Source organism: Cricetulus griseus (genome assembly GCF_003668045.3).
Source record: "Cricetulus griseus strain 17A/GY chromosome 1 unlocalized genomic scaffold, alternate assembly CriGri-PICRH-1.0 chr1_0, whole genome shotgun sequence".
Taxonomy (NCBI): domain Eukaryota; kingdom Metazoa; phylum Chordata; class Mammalia; order Rodentia; family Cricetidae; genus Cricetulus; species Cricetulus griseus.
The window spans coordinates 242873147-242895111 of NW_023276806.1; the positions used below are offsets into that span (position 1 = coordinate 242873147).

Below are 21965 nucleotides of genomic sequence, written 5' to 3' on the forward strand. Positions count from 1 at the left end.
GGAACATTCCTGAAGTGACAACAGAGAATTTGGAGAATGCCTGAACTTAGTTGATAAAGCAATGGTAGAACTGATTGACTACATTTTTAAAAGATGTTATATTATGGTTAAAATAATGTCCAACATTGGGGAATGCTACAGAGAAATGTTATGTAAAAGAAAGTAAAATGATACAACAGATGTTATTCCAGATGTGTTTTAAGAAATAATCACAGCCACTCAACTTTCAGCAATCATGTCTCTCAAGAAATGGGGGTATCTGATGGGGAATGTACTGTGTATATTTATCTGATTGATTGTTAAATAAAGTTCTGTTTGGCCAATGGCAGCAAGTTAGACAGGACTGGGAGTCAAAGAGGATTCTGGGACATGTAGTAGATAAGTGGTGATCCAGGCAGGAAGTGACATAGCAAGGAGACTCATATCTAAGTGAGGAAATAGGAAGTGAACCCTTTTTCCTCTTCCTCCTCCAGCAGTGCAATATGATCCACCGGCAAGGAGGGACTCCAATAAGGCATCTGATAAGATAAGTCTTATAAAGTAGATATGTATGATAATTAAGACTGAGCTAACAGATGAGAATCCTAGTCATTGGCCAAGCAGCATTGTACCTAATATGTCTCTGTATTATTTTGTTCCTTCCACACGGCAACAGAACTCAGGTGGCTGGCAGAGACCGCACACATGGCGGTAGGGCTCAGGCGGCTTTTGGCAGAAAGATTTATCTTAACAGGTATCCTTATGGAGATACCCGCCCCACACACACACACACTCCATGAAGGCTAAAATGGTCGCATGCACTTTTCATGGCTGCAGTATTTCCTAATTAAGATCTATGTATTGCTATTTTGTAAATAATGTTATTCTACATTAGATGGGCTGTAGTATCACATAAACACATTTTTATATGTTCCAGGAAAAAAAACAGTTCATGTGATCCATTTTATTACTTTGTTTACTTTATTGTGATAATCTGGAACAAATCTGCATTTCTAAGATGCACCTTGATGAAATCAGTGTTCAGTTCTGTGAAATTGCTAAAGAGGAAGAAGAATTTATATATACACACATTTAAAAATACTGTGAGGAGTCATGGTCTCAAGAGTGTATATTAACGTCAACACTTGCTTGAGAGGTCATGGTTTTTATTTTATTGGAAATGTTGGAGACCTGGATGAACAAAATTTCTCAGTACAAGACATTTTCACATTTTTTTTCTAAGCATTTATTCATGTTCAAGGCAGGCTGAATCACTCATAATATACTGCTTCCTGAAAAAAAAAAAAAAACTGAACACTTTGTAAACAAGAAGGGAAATCAAAGATGTCAAGAAATAACTACTGTCATGTCAGTATCAAACCACATGATTAAGAGGCTCTATAGGATATGCTTGAATGTGTGTGTGTGTGTGTGTGTGTGTGTGTGTGTGTGTGTGTGTGTGTGTGTGTGTGTATTTCTTTTTATTTAAAGAACCCTGATGAAACCAAATTGGGGGGGTCTTTTTTTTTAAGAGATTTTTGTTGTTGCTTTGCCTGGCCTTTTTTTTAAAATCACTTTTTTTTAAAACAATCTTTTCTCATTTTACATACCAATCCCAGTTTCCATCCCCCCTCCTCCTTATCCCCCCTCTTTTCCCCACCCCACCCCCTATCCACACCTCATAGTGAATGAGGCTTCCTATGGGGAGTCAAGGAACTCTAGCACCTTACTTTGAGGCAGGATCAAGGCCCTCCCCACTATACTAGGCTAAGCAATGTATCCCTCCATAGGGAATGGGCTCCAAAAAGCCAGTTCAAGCACTAGGGATAAATCATGGTTCCACTGCCAGTGGCCCTACACACTGCCCAAGCCACACTACTGTCACCCACATTCAGAGGGCTAGTTTGGTCATATGCAGGTTTCCCTGCTCTCAGTCCAGAGTCATCAGTTAAGAGGATGTACTACTCTTGCAGAGTATCCAGTGTGGTTCTGGTATCCACCTTAGGCAGTTCAAGTCTAACTCCATCTCTAGGAGACTTGATACCTTCTTCTGGTCTTCACAGGAACCTGCACTCACATGCACATTCCCTCACAAAAACACATACTATCACAGTATAACATAGCTAAATATATAGAGATAAATAGGTTGTATGATTTTAGGGTTTTCTGAATTTGCTTTGAGTTAAATTTAAAAATTACTTAAGAAAAATCAGCCACTTTGAAGAAAGGCTAAGTACTCTTATAAAAATTGGAAAACACTTTTAAATTGCCAAAGTTGGTGTAATTTTTCAGCTAAATTGTTCTGTAAAAATTCCTATTTTGAGTTTATAATATGCATCTATGTAGTAATTTGGGACCATTAAGCCAGTTTTATTCATTTGTTCTTAACTTTCATATAGCAACTGTTGTTTTACATGTGTGGATAATTCAATAGTCAACAGAGAGAGTTCCCAGATAGCCAGAGCTACACAGAGATACCCTGTCTTAAAAAATAAAAACAATCAATGGTTTTAAAATTTCTTGACTGTCCCTTAAAATATGTCACACGAATCAGTAGTTCATTGCTTCCAATATAGTTTTCAACATTTTTTTTTTTCTGACAGAGATGATAGGCTACACACGCACGCACGCACATCCTCCTTTTAATACTTTTAAAATAATGACTTGACTGAAACCCACAATTGTTTCATGTTTTGTTTTTAGCAGATTTTAGGCTTCTTTCTCTGTTAGCTAAAGTGATACTTTGCATTTAAGGACAGCTCAAGAACATAGAGAAGCACAAACATGTGGATGCTCATTTGCCATGGCACATGTTTGGTGGCTAGAGGGTTGATGGTCCTTGCCTTTCACATTTTTTAAGATAGGGTCATGGTGTTGCTGTGAAGACTGGGTACTTGACTTTCAAGAACCTTGGGATTCTCCTGTCTCTGCCCCTACGACATGACTCTCTGCTTCTATGGCCATAGGAGCATCTGGGTTCATACTGCCCACTGGCCAAGCTATACATGGGTATGGGGATCCAGGCTCTAGTTCTCATGCACAGCAAATGCTTCCCACTCAGAACCATCTTCTTACCATCCCTAAATCACTTTTTTGTGGTGTTAGGAATCAAATTTAGGGTTTGTTTCACAAATGCACTAATATTGAGGCATAGCCTCAGTTCCAAGAAACACTTTTTGAGGAGCATTATTTAAAATATATAATTTAATAGGAAAGAAATTAACATTATTTTTTATAAATAAAGGGAAAATTATTTAAATTCTTTTGGTTTGTCTATTTTCATGTTCTCTCTCTCTCTCTCTCTCTCTCTCTCTCTCTCTCTCTCTGCTCCACTCAATTCCTTCGCTCTCCTCCCCACTGTGTGTGTTTATGTTGAATGTAAAACTTGTATATCATAATAGATAAATCATGATACAAAATATTTCTTACTGTGGGGTTTCATCAAATTTATCCTTCCTTTAGCTTTGGAAATGTATATAAAATAAATATAAATTTCAATAAATAACAATAAGGATTGAAAGAGAAATCATCACAACACCAAACAGAATGGTAACAAAGGAGAGAAACAGTAGTTGTAACTGCTTCATGATCTAAGACTAATACATCAGTTTCTTCAGGTAAGAAGTTTCTCCTATCAGTGAAGAATACTGTTTTACCTGGACTTTGGATGAAAAAGCATGGTTCTTTTTTAAAAGCATTAAGACTTGTAGGAGAATGAAATCAGGCTGTCAGATCATATGTTTTATTAAAAGACTTGAGAACAAAATAAAATGAAAATAAAGAGTAGAGCATGGCAGATCGATGAAAATGTTGTGGGGACATTTGGGAGTTGACTCTACTAGAAGGAGATGCTTGGATTTTGAAATGTGAAGAGCCACAGGAGGGATTGTGAAGTAGGAGGATGGAGGATTTACTGGTGTGCAGAGATAGAAAGTGTTGAATGAAATAGATGGAGGTTCTAACTGAGAATGTGTTGTCAGGAATGTATTGGATATTCATTTTAGAAAACTTATGACACATAAATTTCAAGGCCATGGTTTGAAATTTGTTTTAAATAAGGTGTATCAATCTTCTGAACTGCATCTAATCAATCCCCATTATTCTTAGATCCTGTCTTTGCAAATTCAAGTACTTTCTAAAATGTATTTATAACCCCAAAAGTCAATACTTGGATCTTCAATGCATGAAGTAGCAAAGTAGTTGAGTTGCTCATGCACAAATTCATAGCTAAGGTCAAACCAACATACTTGCATCTAGTGACAGAAATATATTCTGTGGCTTGTTTAGTGCCGTTCTGACCACATTTTTGTGCTTTGAGTTGGTGATTGCACTATGTAAAATGATGAAGTATAGCTTTGAGTTACCATCTAACATGTCTAAGTACAGGAAAGTTGTGGTGTATGCTGTTTAAGTATTATGTCGACCCAAGTATAATCACTTTAGATAAGCATGCGGAACATATTTTTTAATTGATGTTTGATATAGGAAGGCCCAGATCATTGTGGATAGTGCCATCCCTCAGCTGGTGGTCCTGGGTGGTATAATGTGGCAGGCTGAGAAAGCTAGGTAAAACAATTCTCTATGCAGCAAGTCTCCATGGTTTCTGCATTGAATCCTGCCACTAAGATTCTTCCCTGTTTGAGTTCCTGCCCTGATTTTCTCAGCAATGGAGTATGACCTGAGAGTTGTAAACTGAAATAAACCCTTTCTTCCCCAAGCTGTTTGTGGCTTTAGCACAGCAATAGAAACCCTAACTAACCAGTGTGATCTAAATAAAATGATGGTCTACACTTGCTCTCTACATAGAGCTATTAACTCTAAAGTCAGTGTTAATGAAACAGTAATCTATGTCGACGTAATTTAGGTATATTTCAACAGAAACATACAAACAAGTCAGGTTATGTATTGACTGGTTGATAGCAATGCTGTGGCACTATGTTCTTGGGAACCTAACCAGTAGTTCAGTATCTGATAACTCAGTGTTTGCAGGGATTATGCAGAAAATGAGCTTTTATGGAGAGCCGGAGTTGACTAAGAACAAAAATAGTCCAAATGTAAATGGGTTATTAAAAGAGAATGCTGATAATCCTTTATATTGCTCAGTTCTGTCTTTCATTCTACAATAATAAAGTTTTATAAGTTAAATACTTTGAAAAAAACAAATGACACAAATTTAATCAGGGAATTTTGCTTTGTGAAACTTCCTAAGAAAACATGGTATACTCAAATCTATTCACCCAGGCAGTGAACCCACAACAGACCAAAGTGATGTCTGCATCAAAGTCTGAGTTGGTGTGCTAAAATGAGGTTACCAGGGCTGTTACTCTTGTCACTAAAATTGAACACACAGTTACAGTTACATGCACATAAGATTGGGTTAGTAGTCTTTCATCATTCATACAAAGAGTAACTTACATTCTTGTAGGGAGACACTATAATCATGCCTCCTAAGGGCTGGCTGCAGATGTGCCTGACCACATCCACCAGGGTGTTGTCAAGGTGATGTCAGGGTGACATGGAAAAGGTTTAAAGAGATAGGGAACACACATAGTAGCTCTCTTTTCCCTGCTGTTTTGGCTTGCTCTACTTGCCTACCAGTTGGCTACCTCATAAATAAATAACATCCTGACCATCATGGGCAATGTATTAGTTATTTGCCATAATATATTCTCATTTTGCTATATGATGTAACACACTGTAGTTCTGACATATCATTCAATCTATGGATTTTAATTAATTATATTAAGCTTAGTTTTCATAGCTCAGTGGAATAACCACATAGTGAACACATTACTATCAGATTTTGTATATCAATGGGTGTCTGTATATATAGGCCAAGGTGAATTTGTGGATCAGAAATAGTACTGCTACTTTCAGGGTATGAGGCAGATATTTGTATTGAAATAATTAGTACCATTGATGATGTTAATGTTGCTGTGCCTGATCTGTTTTATACTGTTAATTGTCATTTTATAGTCATTTTATAGTGGGTACTTGACTTCATTAATTCTATTGTCATTATGGATATTATATGACCTCATGATCACACAGATATCAACTGGAGTAATAAGAACAATATTTAATCATTTGACAAAGTGTGTTTTATAGCAATGGGCATAAATGTAGAATGATACATTTTTATATTAACTTTCAAAATTAGCAATCACTTTTGTTCAGCATTCCAATGAAGACTGTGATCGGTACCAAAAGATGATGAAGCAAAATGATATTGCTTGATTAAAATTAGGTTTTCCTTAAATTAGTGCTGACTTTGTTCTTTGTGAGCTAAGCAGACTCCCTATGTGAGAGGTTACCCTCTTTGCTTAAGATCAGATATTATGCAATTGCAACAATATTATGATTTATTTTAAAATTTTCTTACTGGTCAGTCATGCCACTAGGCATTTCATAATATCTTTATTGGAATTGATTCATGATATTTATTGATGATATGACAAGGTCTAAGTAAGTATGTTTCAATAATTACTTATAAGGTCCTGACAACAGGGTTGGTAATAGATTTAAGACCTTATTCTCCTGTCAACATACATTACTATCATTTGCCATTGGCTATGACCTATAATACTAGAGTTTCAAAGAAAACTGCATAGACAAAACATATTACTTCAAGAGTCTAATGATGACTATTCATGTATGATTTGGCTTGAGAAGGTGTATCTTGCTCTAAATTATTTTTCATTCTCATCTCTTTGTGTTCCAATTCATATCAAAATGCCTACACCTGTTTACCATTTATTCATGTCTCCCTATTAGGAACAAGTGTGTCAAACACATTAGAGTGCTCATATATCTGCCAAAGTAAAAAGATGTGTTAACTATGTGCATACGAACACACACACATACATGCACTCACATTTATCTTTGAAGTGCTTATAGAGAGCAGAGCTCAACATCATACCTATTTTTATATGTGTGGTACTACCACACTTCTAAGAAGAAATGCTTTCAGATGTAGGGTTACTCTAATGTTCTAGGAATCACTTTTTATTTTTTGATTTCATTTTACATTCCAAACACAGTTCTCCTTCCCATTCCTCCTCCAAACCCTTGTCTCCTCCCACCCCCTTACCTCCTCCCAGCCCCCCCTCACCAACCCTCAGACCACCCTCAGTCCACTACTCCTCACAGGTAAGTGCTCCCATGAGGAGTCAACGTAGTCTGGCACAGTAGGTTGGGACATGACCATGCCCCTGTCCCATGCATCAAGACTGAGTATGGCTTCCCAACATGGGGAGTGGGCTCCAACAAGCTAGCTCATGTACTGGGATTATATCACAGTCCTACTGCCACTAATCATGGCTTCCCACCCTAAGGAATGTGCTCCAACCTGCTAGTTTATGTACCAGGTTTGCATTGTTGTCCTACTGCCAGAGACCCCTCTGATCTTCCAAGCTTTTCTACTGTCTCCCACATAAGGGAGTTCAGTCCTTTGGGGTCTCCACAGTTGTAAGTCTGGAGTTCATGACTTTTTACAAGCTTGGTTCAACTGTCTCTGTGTATTTATCCACAGTGATATTGATCTCCCTTGCAATTATTTTTCCCTTCTTTTCTATTGAATTCCTAGAGTTCAGGCTGATTCCTGGTTGTGGATCTGTGTGTGTGGTGCCATCAATGAGGGCTCTGTGATGATAGCTGGTGAATTCATTAATCTGATTACAGGGGTAGGTCCATTCAGGCATCCTTTTTTTATTATTGCTAAGAGTCTTGTCTGGGTTCCTTCTTGTTGGAAACCATGACATGATAATACTAAACGTATTTTAATGAATAATTCACCATTTTCTCACAATTCATTGAATTAGACACAAAACACAGATTATGTTTAAACATTTTTTATAATTGTAATTAGACCTATTTTAAATTAGAAACAAGCTTATTTACCCAAATATGCAATAACAGCAAATACCATTTACTGCCCTATAACAATTTAGCAATTAAAATAACTCAGAAGTATCTTAGGTGGTGGTTCTGGCTAAGCACTTTTAGTGCAAATGCCCCCCAGCATGAGGTATACTTTTGAGGTAAACTGAGGCTAGGTTCCCCTTTGCTGAAAGATCACTGTATCTCTGGTTATCAGCCTCCAGCTTCTGAGGCTTGCTGTGTTGCTCATGATTTGGCATTACTTCCCCCATAATGGGGAATCTAGAGCTAGAGCATACAAGGAAGCTGCACAGGTAAGGCCAGTGACCAGTTACAAAAACTGTAGCCAACACCTACCTCCACCTTATAAAATGAAACATTACATATAGTCCCATTCAAGGGAAAGGTAATCAGCCTTACAAGTTGAAGGGAGAATTATCAGCCCTACTCTCTGTGAATAAGGGCTGTAGCTATGGTTTGAATGGCAGCACTCTCTTCCAAAACTCCTGTTGGATGTCCTCAATGAAAAAGTAGTAGGAGGCATTACATTTGCAAGGTGATCAACCTTTCTCATGGATGAGACTGAGAAGTTAGCTCATGTGAAGAAAATCTTAAGATTCCAGTTGAATGCATCCCGTATGCTTCTTCTTTCATGTGAGAGGTTGTGTCACAGTACAGTGGACTGATTCTGATGCTACTTTTCAGCACCATATTAGATACCTTCTCCTTAAGTTCAAGGCTAATGCTTCATCAACTTTCTTACTCTCATATTTGCCCAAGGCACAAGATGTCCTCACATTTTAAAAAATGTTCTCAAACCTGAGGTATTCTCTATCCTGGGTCTACTTATTTTCTTGACATAAGCACCACATTTTCTTTATAAACTTATTAGTTATGGGGGGTGATGCTGTATTCTTTCATCTTTTATTATTTCCTCTCTCTTATCATTGTTAAAATTGTTATTTATCCCACTATCCCCAGAAACAATTGCTTTCCCTTGACAAGAAAACCAACAAGTTTTATCCACTTGATCACACTAAAATTTTTCACAAAATTCTTACTACAGGCACTAGAAAATAAAATTGTTACCTGCACAATTTAATATTGTTAACTACCATGAATTATCTCCTTTTTTTTTTTTTTTTTGGTTTTTCAAAACAGGGATTCTCTGTGTAGCTTTGGCGCTTATCCTGGCACTCACTCTGGAGACCATGCTTGCCTCAAACTCACAGAGATCCACCTGCCTCTGCCTCCCAAGTGCTGGGATTAAAGGCATGTGCCACCAACGCCCGGCCAATGTTTTTAATTTAGTGCTTAAAAATGTAAAACTGAAATATGTACCTTAAGTTCACTCTGAACAGGCTTTATATGATTAAGAACATACTTTCTTTGTCCTAAACCCAATAGCTTTGTCTGTAATTCAATCTTTGATTTTTGTAGTAATCTCCATACTATATCAAATGATTGCACAAGCACATTAACTGCTAAATGAACTTTGAAAAGCAAAGGCTGTTAACCATAATTAATCAAGAATGAAGCTATTTATTATAACATCCCATTTAGTCCAATTAGAGTAACCAGTATGCTTCATTCTCTCTACAGCTTTCCTCTGATAGATTTAGATTCTTTTTAAGTTAATAGGAGGAAATAAGTAGAATATAGCAATAACAAAGTAAACTTCACAACAAGGGTGGGAGAACCCGTGCCTCTAAATTACACTGTAATCACGGTGAGATCGAGATTACTTGAGTTGTTAATATTTGGAGTTGATAAATTGGTTGGACTTATGATGGAAGGTTAACATATATTAGGAACATATATTATGATGGGGCTGGAAAGATGACTAAGTGGTTAACAGCACCTTGTGCTCTTCTAGAACACTTAAGTTTTCCTCTCAGCACCAACATTGAGTGTCTCACAACCTCTTGTAATTCCATCTCCAGTGGTTATGACACCCTCTTTAGGCTTCTGTGGGCATAGAACATGTTTGCACAAACATACACATAGACAAACACATACACATAAGTACAAAATAAAAAATTTAAAAGGAGTACACACAGTATTTTCCACTCTGTAATTTAACCATAAAACCTCCCCATAATGCAAGTGCCCTTAATGTTTCTTTTTTTCCAAGTAATAACACTGTTCTACAGAAAGATTAAGTGACTTACACATGATTACATTTCTACAAAACACACATCCTGGAGTCCTCAGCTTCAATTTCCACAGCACATCATCCTTCTGTCATGTGTGTCACTATACATAACGCTGATAGATGCCATGTGACATATCATATGATGTGATAATTGTACTGGCTCACCTTTCTATTACCGCATAGGGAAGTGTGTTCTCAAATACTAGACAAATGGTCTATAGTTAAATGTAGTTACAGAATTTAGGACCATGAGAGGGTGGAACTGTGTTGATTGTGCAAATTCAATTATGTGCTGATGACTGCGTAGCTACTGATGGTGTACAACTTCTCCTGTTCTTGCCATTCACCATCAACATGTAGTAAGAATATTGTCATCAGTTACTACTTTGCAAGGTGGGACGACTCTGAATTCCATTCAGGATAAGGAAACTTTGAAGCTAGAAAAGTGTATTTACACTGAAATGTCATTTATGAAACTAATGATAAGAAATCCAGAACTGCTTATGCTCAATGAATTTAGTGAAGAATTAGAAGTATTTTTAAAGTGTGGCAAACTGCCAAATGCTGGTTTCAGCATGGTTGTGCTGTTTCCTTTCCTACTCGCCCTATGAGAGCACCCTGGTTTCTCCACATTCTCACCTACATCTGTTCTTCTTGCCAAATTTCTAAGCCATTCTAACATGTAGACAGAGGAACATGGCAAGAGGGCAAGTAACTCCTATGAGGCAGGAAGAGCACTTTAAATTTAGAAATACACTACTTTTCATCTGATATATTTAAGCCAAAGTCACAGTACAATTTTTCTGTTATGTTTATCAATATTAACTTTTGTTATCAAAAGTAAAGGATAGAAAAAGAGCCTAGACTACTCAGAGATTTTTTTGTAAAAATACCCCCCCAAAATAACAACAAAACCCCTCCCCCATAGTACAATAACTCATTGCAGCAATATCCATTTTGTCAAGATTTTAGGTAATTTGAATATCATAGGCAAAAGAGTAAGCATTTGACAAAGTTATTTGAATATGTTACACACTTTTCCATTTTATAAACTTTTCTTTCAAATCATAATGACAAAACAATGAATTTTAGCAAAGGATAATAATTTTATGAGAAATACTGCTAATTGTCCCCTTTACAAAGGGGTAGCAATGTTTTTATTCGTAAGGGACTTGAACTCAGTATGGCAGGCATGAAGCCAAAAAGAAAAACATTATAGTTGACATCCATTTCACATCATCCAAATGGATGATGTGAAAGCAATATAAAATGATAGTATGTTTGTCCACATGCAAATTAAATGCTTTTTTCATTGTTTTGTTTCCCTGACATGCAGGACCTGAAACTCATAAAAATTTGGTCAATATTTTTTATTTGCCTAGTCAATGCATTCATGTCATTACACTTGTATTTTAATAATTTGACTTTTTGGTGCATGTTGAATGTGTAAGTCTTCAAATGTTGCCAGTAACAGCCATTGTTTTGCCATATATCTCTTTGTCTCTTGTCTATCATCTATCACATATACATGTATATATATTCTATACATCCATCTCTGTCTGTCTATAGACCTGTCTAGAATGAAACAGTATTGCTTTAAATAAACATTTTCTCTCATTATTTTGTATTTTAAAACTTTGTGGTTAGTTCAACTCAGCAACACTCCTTATGAGATCTTCACTAACATATTATTTTCATATGTTAAGTAGCACATTGTTCAAATACTTTCTTAAGACAGTGTAATAATAGCCGTCATTATTCCTCATTTGTAAAACTAGTAGTAAAATCTACAATCTACTCTTGTTTATTGTCTTAGACCTTTGTTATAAATGAGTTCTCTGTCCCTCTGTTTCCCTTCTCTCTTATTATTTCCCTCTATTTCCAATTTTACTGTTTGGAACACTGTAGAATTGCTAGTGGAAAACACTACAAAGCCTACCAAAGTCTGAGCAGAGCATATTTTATATGCATATACACTGATATCATTTTAGGTATGTCCTGGGAGACTCTTTTTCCCTTTATAGAGTTAGTTTCATTTCAGTCCAATATACTTTCCTTCCTAGCATACATGAAACATATTTCACATGCATGAAGCCACCTTATTTAGTGATACCTTTAAAATATTTATGTTTATTGAAACATATGTATGTTTGCCTATGTGCACCATGTATTTGCAGGTGATTGAGTAACCCAACAGGAAATAGGATCCTCTGAAATACAAGTGGTTGTGAATTTCTGATGTGAGTACTTGGAACTGAACCCAGGTCCTCTCAAAGTTAAGTGATCTTAACTGCAGAACCATGTCTCTGGTTTCCATGATGATATCTTTGGAGTTATTTCTCATAAATTAATCACATACAGATAAAGCATAAAATGAACAGGAAGGCAGAAGGAAATAAAATGTGCATATTGACTTAAAATCTAAGTGCTAAAAATACCAACTGCTGTTCTAAAGAAAGCAAAGGTGTTGACAGATTATATTCAAATGTACATGTATAAAATACAATGGCAGTAAACACTTCTTATTTAATCCTCCTGGGAAAATGTGCTAGCAAACCATACTTGCCTCATGTATTACATTGACTCAAAACATACCTACATAATTTCCCAGATCATCTAACTTTTTAAACAACAGTCCTATGTGAAACTTTGTGGAAGATACCTACCATAACCTTCCCACCATCTTGCACCATCAGCTCTAAAGGGGTATTAATATAAATTGATTTAAATTAGAAACAACCTTATTTTACATATCAGTGTCAATTTCCTCTCCCTCCCATCCTCCCATTCCCCACACGGGTCCCTCTTCATCCCATCCCCCATCCACTCCTCAGGGAGGGTGACATCTTCCATGAGGGATCATCAAAATCTGTCAAGTCATTTGGGGCAAGGTCCTCCCTGTGTATCTAGGCTAAGGGAGTATCCCTCTGTAGGAAATGGGTTCCTGAAATCCGTTAATGCATGAGGGATACATTCTGGTTCCACTGCCAGAGGCCCAGTGCTCCTAGCTGACACCACATTCCGGGGGTCTGGTTTAGTCATTTGTTGGTTCCCCAGCTGCCAGACTAGGAATAAAACCAACCTAGAATATTGTTTTGTCTATTTTTCCTTACTCTAATGAAAAAGAACCAGACCAGCCTGGTCTACAAGAGCTAGTTCCAGGACAGCCTCCAAAGCCACAGAGAAACCCTGTCTCAAACAAACAAACAAACAAAACTAAGAAGAAAAATGACACAACACAGTTGATACATCAGAATAGGACATGAGAGGAAAAATACTGTAATGGACTTGTCTCTGGTACCATGAATCCCAGTCCTTGCTTTCATTGCTTGCTAATGTGTCATTCAATGCTGCTTTTAATTTGTTCTTCAGTCTTTTCCACATTGCTCAAGAGAGTGGTTCAGCCTTTAAAACTTCATTAACAGGAGCAAATCCAGGATCCACTGATTTATTCTCAAGAGGCACTAGCCCATCAGGTATCTAGGCAATTTCATTCTCAGTAACACTGCAGCCATGAGGAAACTCAGCAGGAACAAAGTCAATAAAGAGCAGAAGGAACCTACCAAGTTATGGAATATTTGGTGCATTGGTTTGGTGCAGGATTATGAAATCTCAACTTCCCAGTGTATAATAGGAAGCTAGACCCAAATCCTTTCATAATACACTGTTTGTTTATTCTGTAAGCCAAGAAAGATACTGGTCTCTGATGCCCATGTTCACCATCATTGAGCCAATATTTCGAGGTTTAACAGTAGCATAAAAGATTATTCCTCTGGTACTGAAGTAAGACACTACCACCAGGGCATACGCCATCATAGCTGGTGGCATGTGCACCCAGGGTGGCTTCAGCTTCAGGTTGGGATATTGAAATAGTAAGAAAGGGACAGAGTCTCCATGTCAGCAACAGCAGAGCCAGTGCTCTGGCCTCCAGCCTCTTGCACCACCCAGAAACACACTGGAAAAATATGGGTTAAAGGCCTAAAATGTCTTTCAAATGCATACTATTCAATGTTTATTGACATTTTATTTTTGTTAAATAATTTGCACTTCATTTCTATTTATTTAACACCTGGCATGTTAAAATAAAATATTCAAAAATATTCAGTGCCTTTAAGAAAAATCCAAATTCTTTAAAGTTAAAAATATAATTTCACAAAAATGAAATTATGTAGTAATTATTTATTAATTATTATGGATTTATTTTATTAATTATTTATTCAAATCAGTAAAAAAGTAGGAGCAGATAAAATGTTAAACCTGGTTTGAATTACATGTGAGAAATGTGGATTTGAGCAATCCATTTGGAAAGTTGTGTGTGAACAAAACATTGTGATTCACTTGCAGAGTTAGCTACCTAGAAGTTGGTAATTGCCTTAGGGAGCAATAACATCATTACTTTTGGTAACATCTCTTCTAAACAGAATTCTCTACATTATTTAAACCTCAGTGTCTGGTTTAAGGCATTAGATAAGCTGGTGACTGTGAAGTCAATCACAAATATATTCTTTTAGGGATGTAAGTAGCTCTTAATCTGGGATAACACCGCCAGGATATGCTGGGTCTGGAGAGTTGGGTAAGCGGGTAAAATGCTTGTCATGAAATATGGGGATCTGACTCCAAATGTCCAGAACCCATGTATAAATGAGTGAAGGTGGTGAGCACCTGGAATTCTGGTTGTGGAGAAATGGAGACTGGCAGATAGCTGAAGGTCACTGACAAGCTAGTCTGGAGAAAACTGAGCCAAATTCATTACCAGATGCTGCCTCAAAAACCAAGAGAGTGATTGGGGAAAACTCCTGGTGCTGAGATCTAGCCCTTATAAGCACACACACTTGTGGATCAATATCCACACACATCCACATGTATGCAAGCATAAGGGCATGTATGCATAAACATATACATATACACACAGATACATTGTCCACAACTTTTTCTGAGCTTTTTCCTCCAATTTTTTGTTTAAATTAGAAATTGCATGTCAATCCCATTTCCCTCTCCCTTCCCTACTCGCCTGCCCCCCACTAACATGCTACCTATCCCATACCATTTCTGCTCCCCAGGGAGAGTGAGGCCTTCCATGAGGGGGGTCTTTAGAATCTGTCATAGCCTTTGGAATAAGGCCTATGCCCTTCCCCGTGTGTCTAGGCTCAGGGAGTATCCCTTTTTGTGAAATGGTATCCCAAAGTCCATTCCTATGCTGTGGATAAGTATTGATCTACTACAAGAGGCCCCATAAACTGCCCAAGCCCCTCAACTGTCACCCACATTTGGGGTGCCCAGTTCAGTCTCACGCAGGTTCCCCAGCTGTGAGTCTAGAGTCAGTGAGCTCCCACTTGCTTGGGTCAGAATTAATTTGGTAAATGAGTTATGAAGTAACTAGTGGCCGAAGAGACTATTTGTTAATGTACCTTTTTGTTTGTTTGTTTGTTTTTTGTATAACAATCACAGTATCATTCCTTAGCCACTAATAGGAATATCATGACTTGTACATAAAACTTATATGGGCTTTCAATTTTTAGTTTTTGATGTATGAAAGAATGAATGTGTAGAACATGTTTTGATTGTTGTCTTGACAAATGTCTTAAATTTTTTGCTTTTATATGAAGTCTTATTTTAGTTCAGGCTAAACTAATTAAAGTTCATATAAAATCTCAGCTAATTAGTTATATGATCATGATAATTGTCCCCAAATCTTCAACTGATGTGATTGACTGAGAATATCAAGATAAAAAGAACTATAAAATATGTTATAATTCTATTATAGCATTATTATACTACATATAGTATGATATATAAATTTTATGTAATATAATATACTGTATATATGTAACATATATATCTACCATATAAAGTATAAATACTGTTTTGTCCAAGCTGAGTTTCACTCAACATAATAGAATAATTGGTAAGCAGAGCAGTTGGAACATTTAATTGTAGTTAATGAAGGGAAAGGAAGTGTTCTTGAACTATAGGTTTCTGTTACCCATTGATCTTCCTAGGCCTGCAGTTTCCCCTGCTGCAATTGTTTCCATACTACTAGTTATGTTTAAAAGTATATCCTAGAGGACTTCTATGAGCTACTTCCATGTAATTTACAATCACATGTGTTTAAAGCTAACATATTCTTGGGGCACAATAGTCATTGGCATTTGTAGATCACAGGAAAGGCAAAAATGCTAAACCTTTTAGACATCAGGGATTTCCTGTACAGCAACAAAGACTCCTAGAGCTGACTGGAATGTAGTTCTCTCTGCTTTACAAATGAGACACCCACAGGCCACAGAGAAATCCTTTCTTTTTCCAAACCTGTAACAATAGAGGGATAAGCTCAGCCTTAAGCTCGGGGTAATGAAAATTTAAATATTTTCTTGATCAGTAATTAATCTAATCCAAGAAATGACTGCTTTATTAATAGAAAAATTAACTAAATTTGATCATTCCTTTCTTAGCAATTGAGTTCCAAGTAATTAAATGTTCACATAATTATTTTTTCAATCTGCTGCCAGTACTTGTAAAGCTTTCTTTCTCCCCCTCCTTGTTCCTTATTAGAATTGCAAACCCTTTCACCTTAGATCAGGAAGTTTAATGAGAACTAATGAGATTTTCAGATTCAAAGGGATGTTTAACAGTGGTGTTTTCCAAGACATTTAGGATAAAGAGATGTAACTGCATGTGTGTTTTTCTTCCTTTGGCTATCTGACAGTTCCTCTAAAAGATGAATTTTTAAAGAGATTTTAGACAAATGAGTCAGTTGCCAGCATTACTATAGAAAGTGTTACAGCAGAGAAGATGGTGTGAGAAGTGGTTAAGGGTCACTGGAAATGCTTTTCAGAGATCAAATGCCCATGATCTTGCTGAGATGCTTCTTTCTTCTGAGACAGAGGAAGGAGGTTAATATTTGCTGTCTCCTTGGAGACAGTTACTATGCCAATGACCACAAACAAAATTGAGTCCTCAGTGCCCTCACTTATGATATGGGTCTTGTATGGAAATAACTCACAGAAATTATATTTTCTCCATTTTCATCTGTTATGGTTTGATTTATATTTTATAGCATATGCTTGTTGTACAAAATGATGAATTTCATCCTGGCATTTCATATACATATTTAACACATTTTTATCATTGCTTTCCCCCATATAGTCTTTTATTATCTCCGAATTAGCACATGTTTATATGATAAAGCTTACCAGTGAGGGTCACTGACAATGACTCCATCTGCAAATGAAGTCTCCCATTTCACCCCAGTTAGAGAGCAACAAAGGCAAGTAAGGGATCAATCTGTGGCTTGGAGACTGCCCAGCTCAGTGAGTTGTATTGATGGTTTTACTTTAACACAGGTAAGATACTCATATCTTTTCTTTGCCCTTACAGTGTGGAGTAAACTTTTTTTTTTTTTTGAGTAAGACACAACTTGTATCAATCATCATCCATCCAGAAAGACCAAAATCAACCTAAAATATGTCAAACCAATATAGAATATGTCTTTGAAAAGTTTTACAAAGACTTAATAGAGAAGCAAGTTGGAAGTAAAGACTGTTGGAAAGTCTTTTTAAAATTAAATGTTAGAATTTATTTTTGTGGGGGTACCCAAGGAGACCAGAAGAATGAGTTGTATCCCCTGGAGTTGGAGTTTCAAGAACTTGGGAGATACATGAATGGATTTGGGGAGCCAAGCTTAAGTCTCCTGGAGGAGCAGCAAATGCCCTTAACCACAGAGCTGTCTCTCTAAAATCCCTGGAAACTTTTAATCCCAGGATAATAAAAAGGAAAGGGTGATGAAATAAAAGACCAAGAAGAATTCTCAGCTGTCCTTTTGGCTGTATGTTGCCCTTATCACATGGTGCTCTTTAGAAATCACAAAGGTACCTGAAGTCTCGGGCCACACATAAGGTCGACAACCTGGCTGATAGCAATACCCTACAAGCAGTGAGAGAGGAGGCCCTACTCTTCCTCTTCCTGCTACTACTTTCTCAAACTCTCCACTAGCAGAAAATCAATAGACATAAAGGAGAGGGCTTAGAAAATTTATTTGATACAAGCTTCAGGCTTTGGAGAACAGACCAGGAAAATGTTGATCTCTAGCTAAAAGCAAGAGAGCAAGTGACCACACACTGTCATGGATGCTCTCAAATGGATGTGGTTCCTGATTACTGTAGTTCTGCTGAGTCTCTATGCTTTTTTCTCCAATATCCAAGCACCACTCCTCAACCTACGCTGGACCCTGGTCTTCACATCGCAGATTTTACTACATGGAGGTGCCCATTTATTGTGCATAGTCTTTTCTTTTGTCTGTGTTGAATTTCTGCCATAGTTACAGCTTCTGGAACTTTCTGGTGTATAGTAAATACAACCACCATCAATGGTCCACTCGGTGCATCCATTCTCCATCCACACAGACATAGACCTTGTGGTGCTTACTTGAATTTGGGAAGGAGCCGTAATTCCCAGGACTAGTTAGTTTTCTTAAAATCAAGACTGGTCATTCCATGTTTGAGTACAAGAAGGGTCAATAGCAAGGGCCTTCTGCTTATTTTCTCAAATGGACATTCCACTTAAATCTGTGATCACCTGCAAAATACTTTTGTGTATATGAAAAAGGATCAGTCAAGGTTCAGCCCCACAAATGTATTTCTGTTATGACAAAATTTATAGGGAAAAACCTATCATTTATTAAACATGATATTTGAAAACTTCAGGGTTTTTTTTTGAACTTTTTATATTCCCTTAGGAATGCTTACCTTTAAGTTTACTTTATTTCAAATTCCTTACAAAACATTGAATTGTTTTCTTTGGCTTTATTTTATTGTTCATGGACTGTCAAGCAGTATTGATGCAATCTCAGTACAAAGTGATGAGATTCTACTCTAAAATGTTCTATAGCTTTAAGTCATTGTGCCCTCCAATTCATGGCTATTGGTAAAGGTACAACCTCTCTCACATGTAGGCAAAAGGCACAGTTTTCTCATCAATCATTCAGCTTATGCTCTTTCCACTTTCTAATCTCTGCCCAGATGGTAACCAGTGTGGTGTGGCAGTGACTTTTCTTTACATGGTGAAACAAGGCAACAGATTCTTTTGCATTATTCAAGACAAATAACTTTCAAGAAAAAAGTAAGAAACACTTAATTCTCTGCAACTTTTCTAAAAATTTGTGTTTTCCAAATATTCCCTTTCAGATACAATGAGACCTAATTACTATCATTTTCCACTATGGTTTTTAATACATTTTTCTTTTTGATTTGGATTCTCTTCACTGTTAATTGTAAGTTATTTACAATTCCATGAGATTGAATATTGCTTCTAGGGGTCATTCAGTAATTAAGAGATACCTTTTAAATCAGTAAAATATTCTAATGATATACATATGTGTTCACTGAAGACCATTGGTCTTAGAGGAAAAGGCAGTGATACAAGGAAAGGAGAAAAGCAACTTATAATACTGTATTTATGTAATTGGATGAATTAAGGACATTAATGTGATTACAGGTTTCTTTGTATTGTGGTTTGGCCATTGCAAAATCTCCATAGATATTTTTGTTTTAACATTGGTTCCTCTGCAGGCACACTACTTAGAATGCAGCATCCCATAAGATCAGACATGATCTGGCCTCTTAATCAACACACTTCTATTCCCTGGGAAGACACACTGCTCATGTCCCAGAGTGTGTGCTTGCGTATGCCCATGTTCTAGTCTGGCTGTGAGAAGATTCAAACTCTTCAGTCATGAGGCTTTTCCTGGGGCTTATGCTCCTTCTGAGGTTAAATACAAATAAACCTGAGGATTCTTAAAGACACATTTAAATTTTTTAATTAAAATTAAATAATTTACATGATTTTACCCTTTCACTTTCCTTCTTTCAGCCCTTCTATGTATCCCTGCCTTGCTGTCTTTCAGTTCATGGCCTTTGTCCTCATTTCATTTAATTGTTACTATGTATATAGTTTCAGAACTAAGGGATTGGTGATGAATACAAATCGGAAGCCTTTTTCTGGGGAAGATTATTTCCTAGCATTTCTCTTGCCTATAGTTATTTGTCTTGGGTTGGGGTCATGCAAGATTTCTCCCTTCTATGTTAGCATGTCACCTTTGGTCCAGTCTTATTTAAGTAGATGTGGTGTTGAGTCTTCATGTGTATAGCCTCCTTGACATTTCTAGGAAACAGAATCTCACAGCCACAGTGTATATCCTGTTCCTCTGGCTCTTTTAATCTTTATACCCACATATCCACAATGTTGTCTGAAACTTAGGTGCAGGAGTTGAGTTGTAGATGTATCTGTTGAATCTAGAAACCATATGATCACTTGTTCTCTGTGTTTTGATTGGTTGTGGATTTCTACAATAGCCTCTCTGTCCATTGTAAAAGAGAAGTTTCTTTGTTGAGGGTAAAAGAGCTATATTTACTTGTAGGTATAAAGATAAACATTGAGAATGAAGCAAGCAATTACATTGATTTAGCAAAGTGACAGTTGTAGGTTCTTCTCCAAGATCAATGGCCTTACTAACTATGGTAACTGGCTAGGTTCTCCATACTAGATATTATTTATCTCTTGCTGAGTGGGCCTTAAGTCTAACTAGAGAGATGTTGGTTACTGTCAAGGTATGAGTGTCGCTATTGCGCTGTTATGCCATGATGGTTGTTGTTGTAGTTCATAGATTTCTTCCCTAGGAAGCTTGCATGGCACCTTCTTATACAATGAAAGCTTAGGGAGGAAGCTTTAAGGTCAGAGCCAGCTCTAGGTCCTGTATCCAAAATGCAGTGTCTTCAGCAATGAGGAATAACCTTCAGGATCTTGGAGGTAAGAATGTAAAACAACATTGGTCTCTAATGTTATGGAGAATCTTAGGTTCCCTTGACAACAACTTGAAGGGGATTTCTCATGCCTGATATTTCAGTTTTGTTAGATATGCCATGGCTCTTGAGGGAATCATTCCCAGGCCAAGTGGAAAATTTCACTTAAGCCTTATATGTATATATTCACAAATACAGAATTAAAGACATATTTAGCATATCAAAGCCACAAAACGGAAGGAAATTATTCCTATCTTACTATTTGTAGAATGCCACCAGTCATTAAATATGCTGTGTGCATGGCTTATGCAGAAAAACAAGCATCAAGCCACTAAGGCTAATGTAAATATTGTTTAGCTATTGCAATTTGTCCATAACTTTGTTAACCCTTCTTCTCGATTCTTAAGGATGAGCCTGGAATATAGCTCCTGTTTCCCAGTTTTAGTAAGGGTAGGGGATGACGGGTGGAATCCATACCAGGATAATGGAAGAGAAGATCTTGTATAGATGTAATTAAAGTCTGTCATCCCCTCTATGAGACCATCACCATACTGCCCCCTGCACTTAAGTTCTAGAGTCTTAGTAAAGCTCACCGAACTCCAGCCATTGCTAGCCTGTTCATTCTCATCTCAGGTTTTCTTTATTGTTTTCTACCACACTAATGATATCTTTTGCAAGCATAGTGCTCTCTGATGGTAGAGCTTCACAGACAAAATTCCACCAAGCTCAGAAAGCTCTGCTGTGAACTCTCTACCTGGGAACTGCTATTTTTAACTTTCTGCTTAAAGTACCCTATTATTCATAATCTACTTCCACCCCAATGGCAAATTGCTGTCTTTTCCTATGTATTGTTACTGAGAAGTTTTCCCTTCATTGGTGCTTCCACAATTTGTATTTGCTAATTTGCTCTCATGATGGTTTGCTTAACATTGCCTGATTTATTCCCATCTGGATTCCTTCTCAGTGCTTGTAACACTGAAGAACTCAAGATGCATGTCAAAGTCATAAATAAATGAACTGAAAATGGAAAACTGTAGAATCTATGAAGTGTATTGACCAGGTGTTTCCAAGTTAGCAATGTTGTAACCACTATGATCACATTACATGGATATAAGGGCATGCACTACAAAATACAGACTCACAATGAGCTGTCTGGCCAG

The 21965-nt window shown here is 37.0% G+C and overlaps 1 protein-coding gene and 1 pseudogene across 6 annotated transcripts in view; one reads left to right on the forward strand and one right to left on the reverse strand.

Annotated features, from left to right (window-relative positions):
- The first annotated feature begins 665 nt into the window (after positions 1–665).
- Marchf1 (membrane associated ring-CH-type finger 1) overlaps positions 666–21965 on the forward strand; it is a 630089-nt gene continuing 608789 nt past the window's right edge. For 3 of the 6 annotated variants that reach the window (XM_035450825.1, XM_035450824.1, XM_035450836.1), the window contains exons 1-2: positions 666–3596; positions 17156–19126. The gene's annotated coding sequence lies outside the window, so the exon portion shown is untranslated. The remainder of the gene's footprint in view (positions 3597–17155; positions 19127–21965) is intronic. The other 3 variants (XM_035450829.1, XM_035450828.1, XM_035450822.1) reach the window with 2 other exon arrangements.
- On the reverse strand, positions 13477–18415 carry LOC100752915 (annotated as a pseudogene).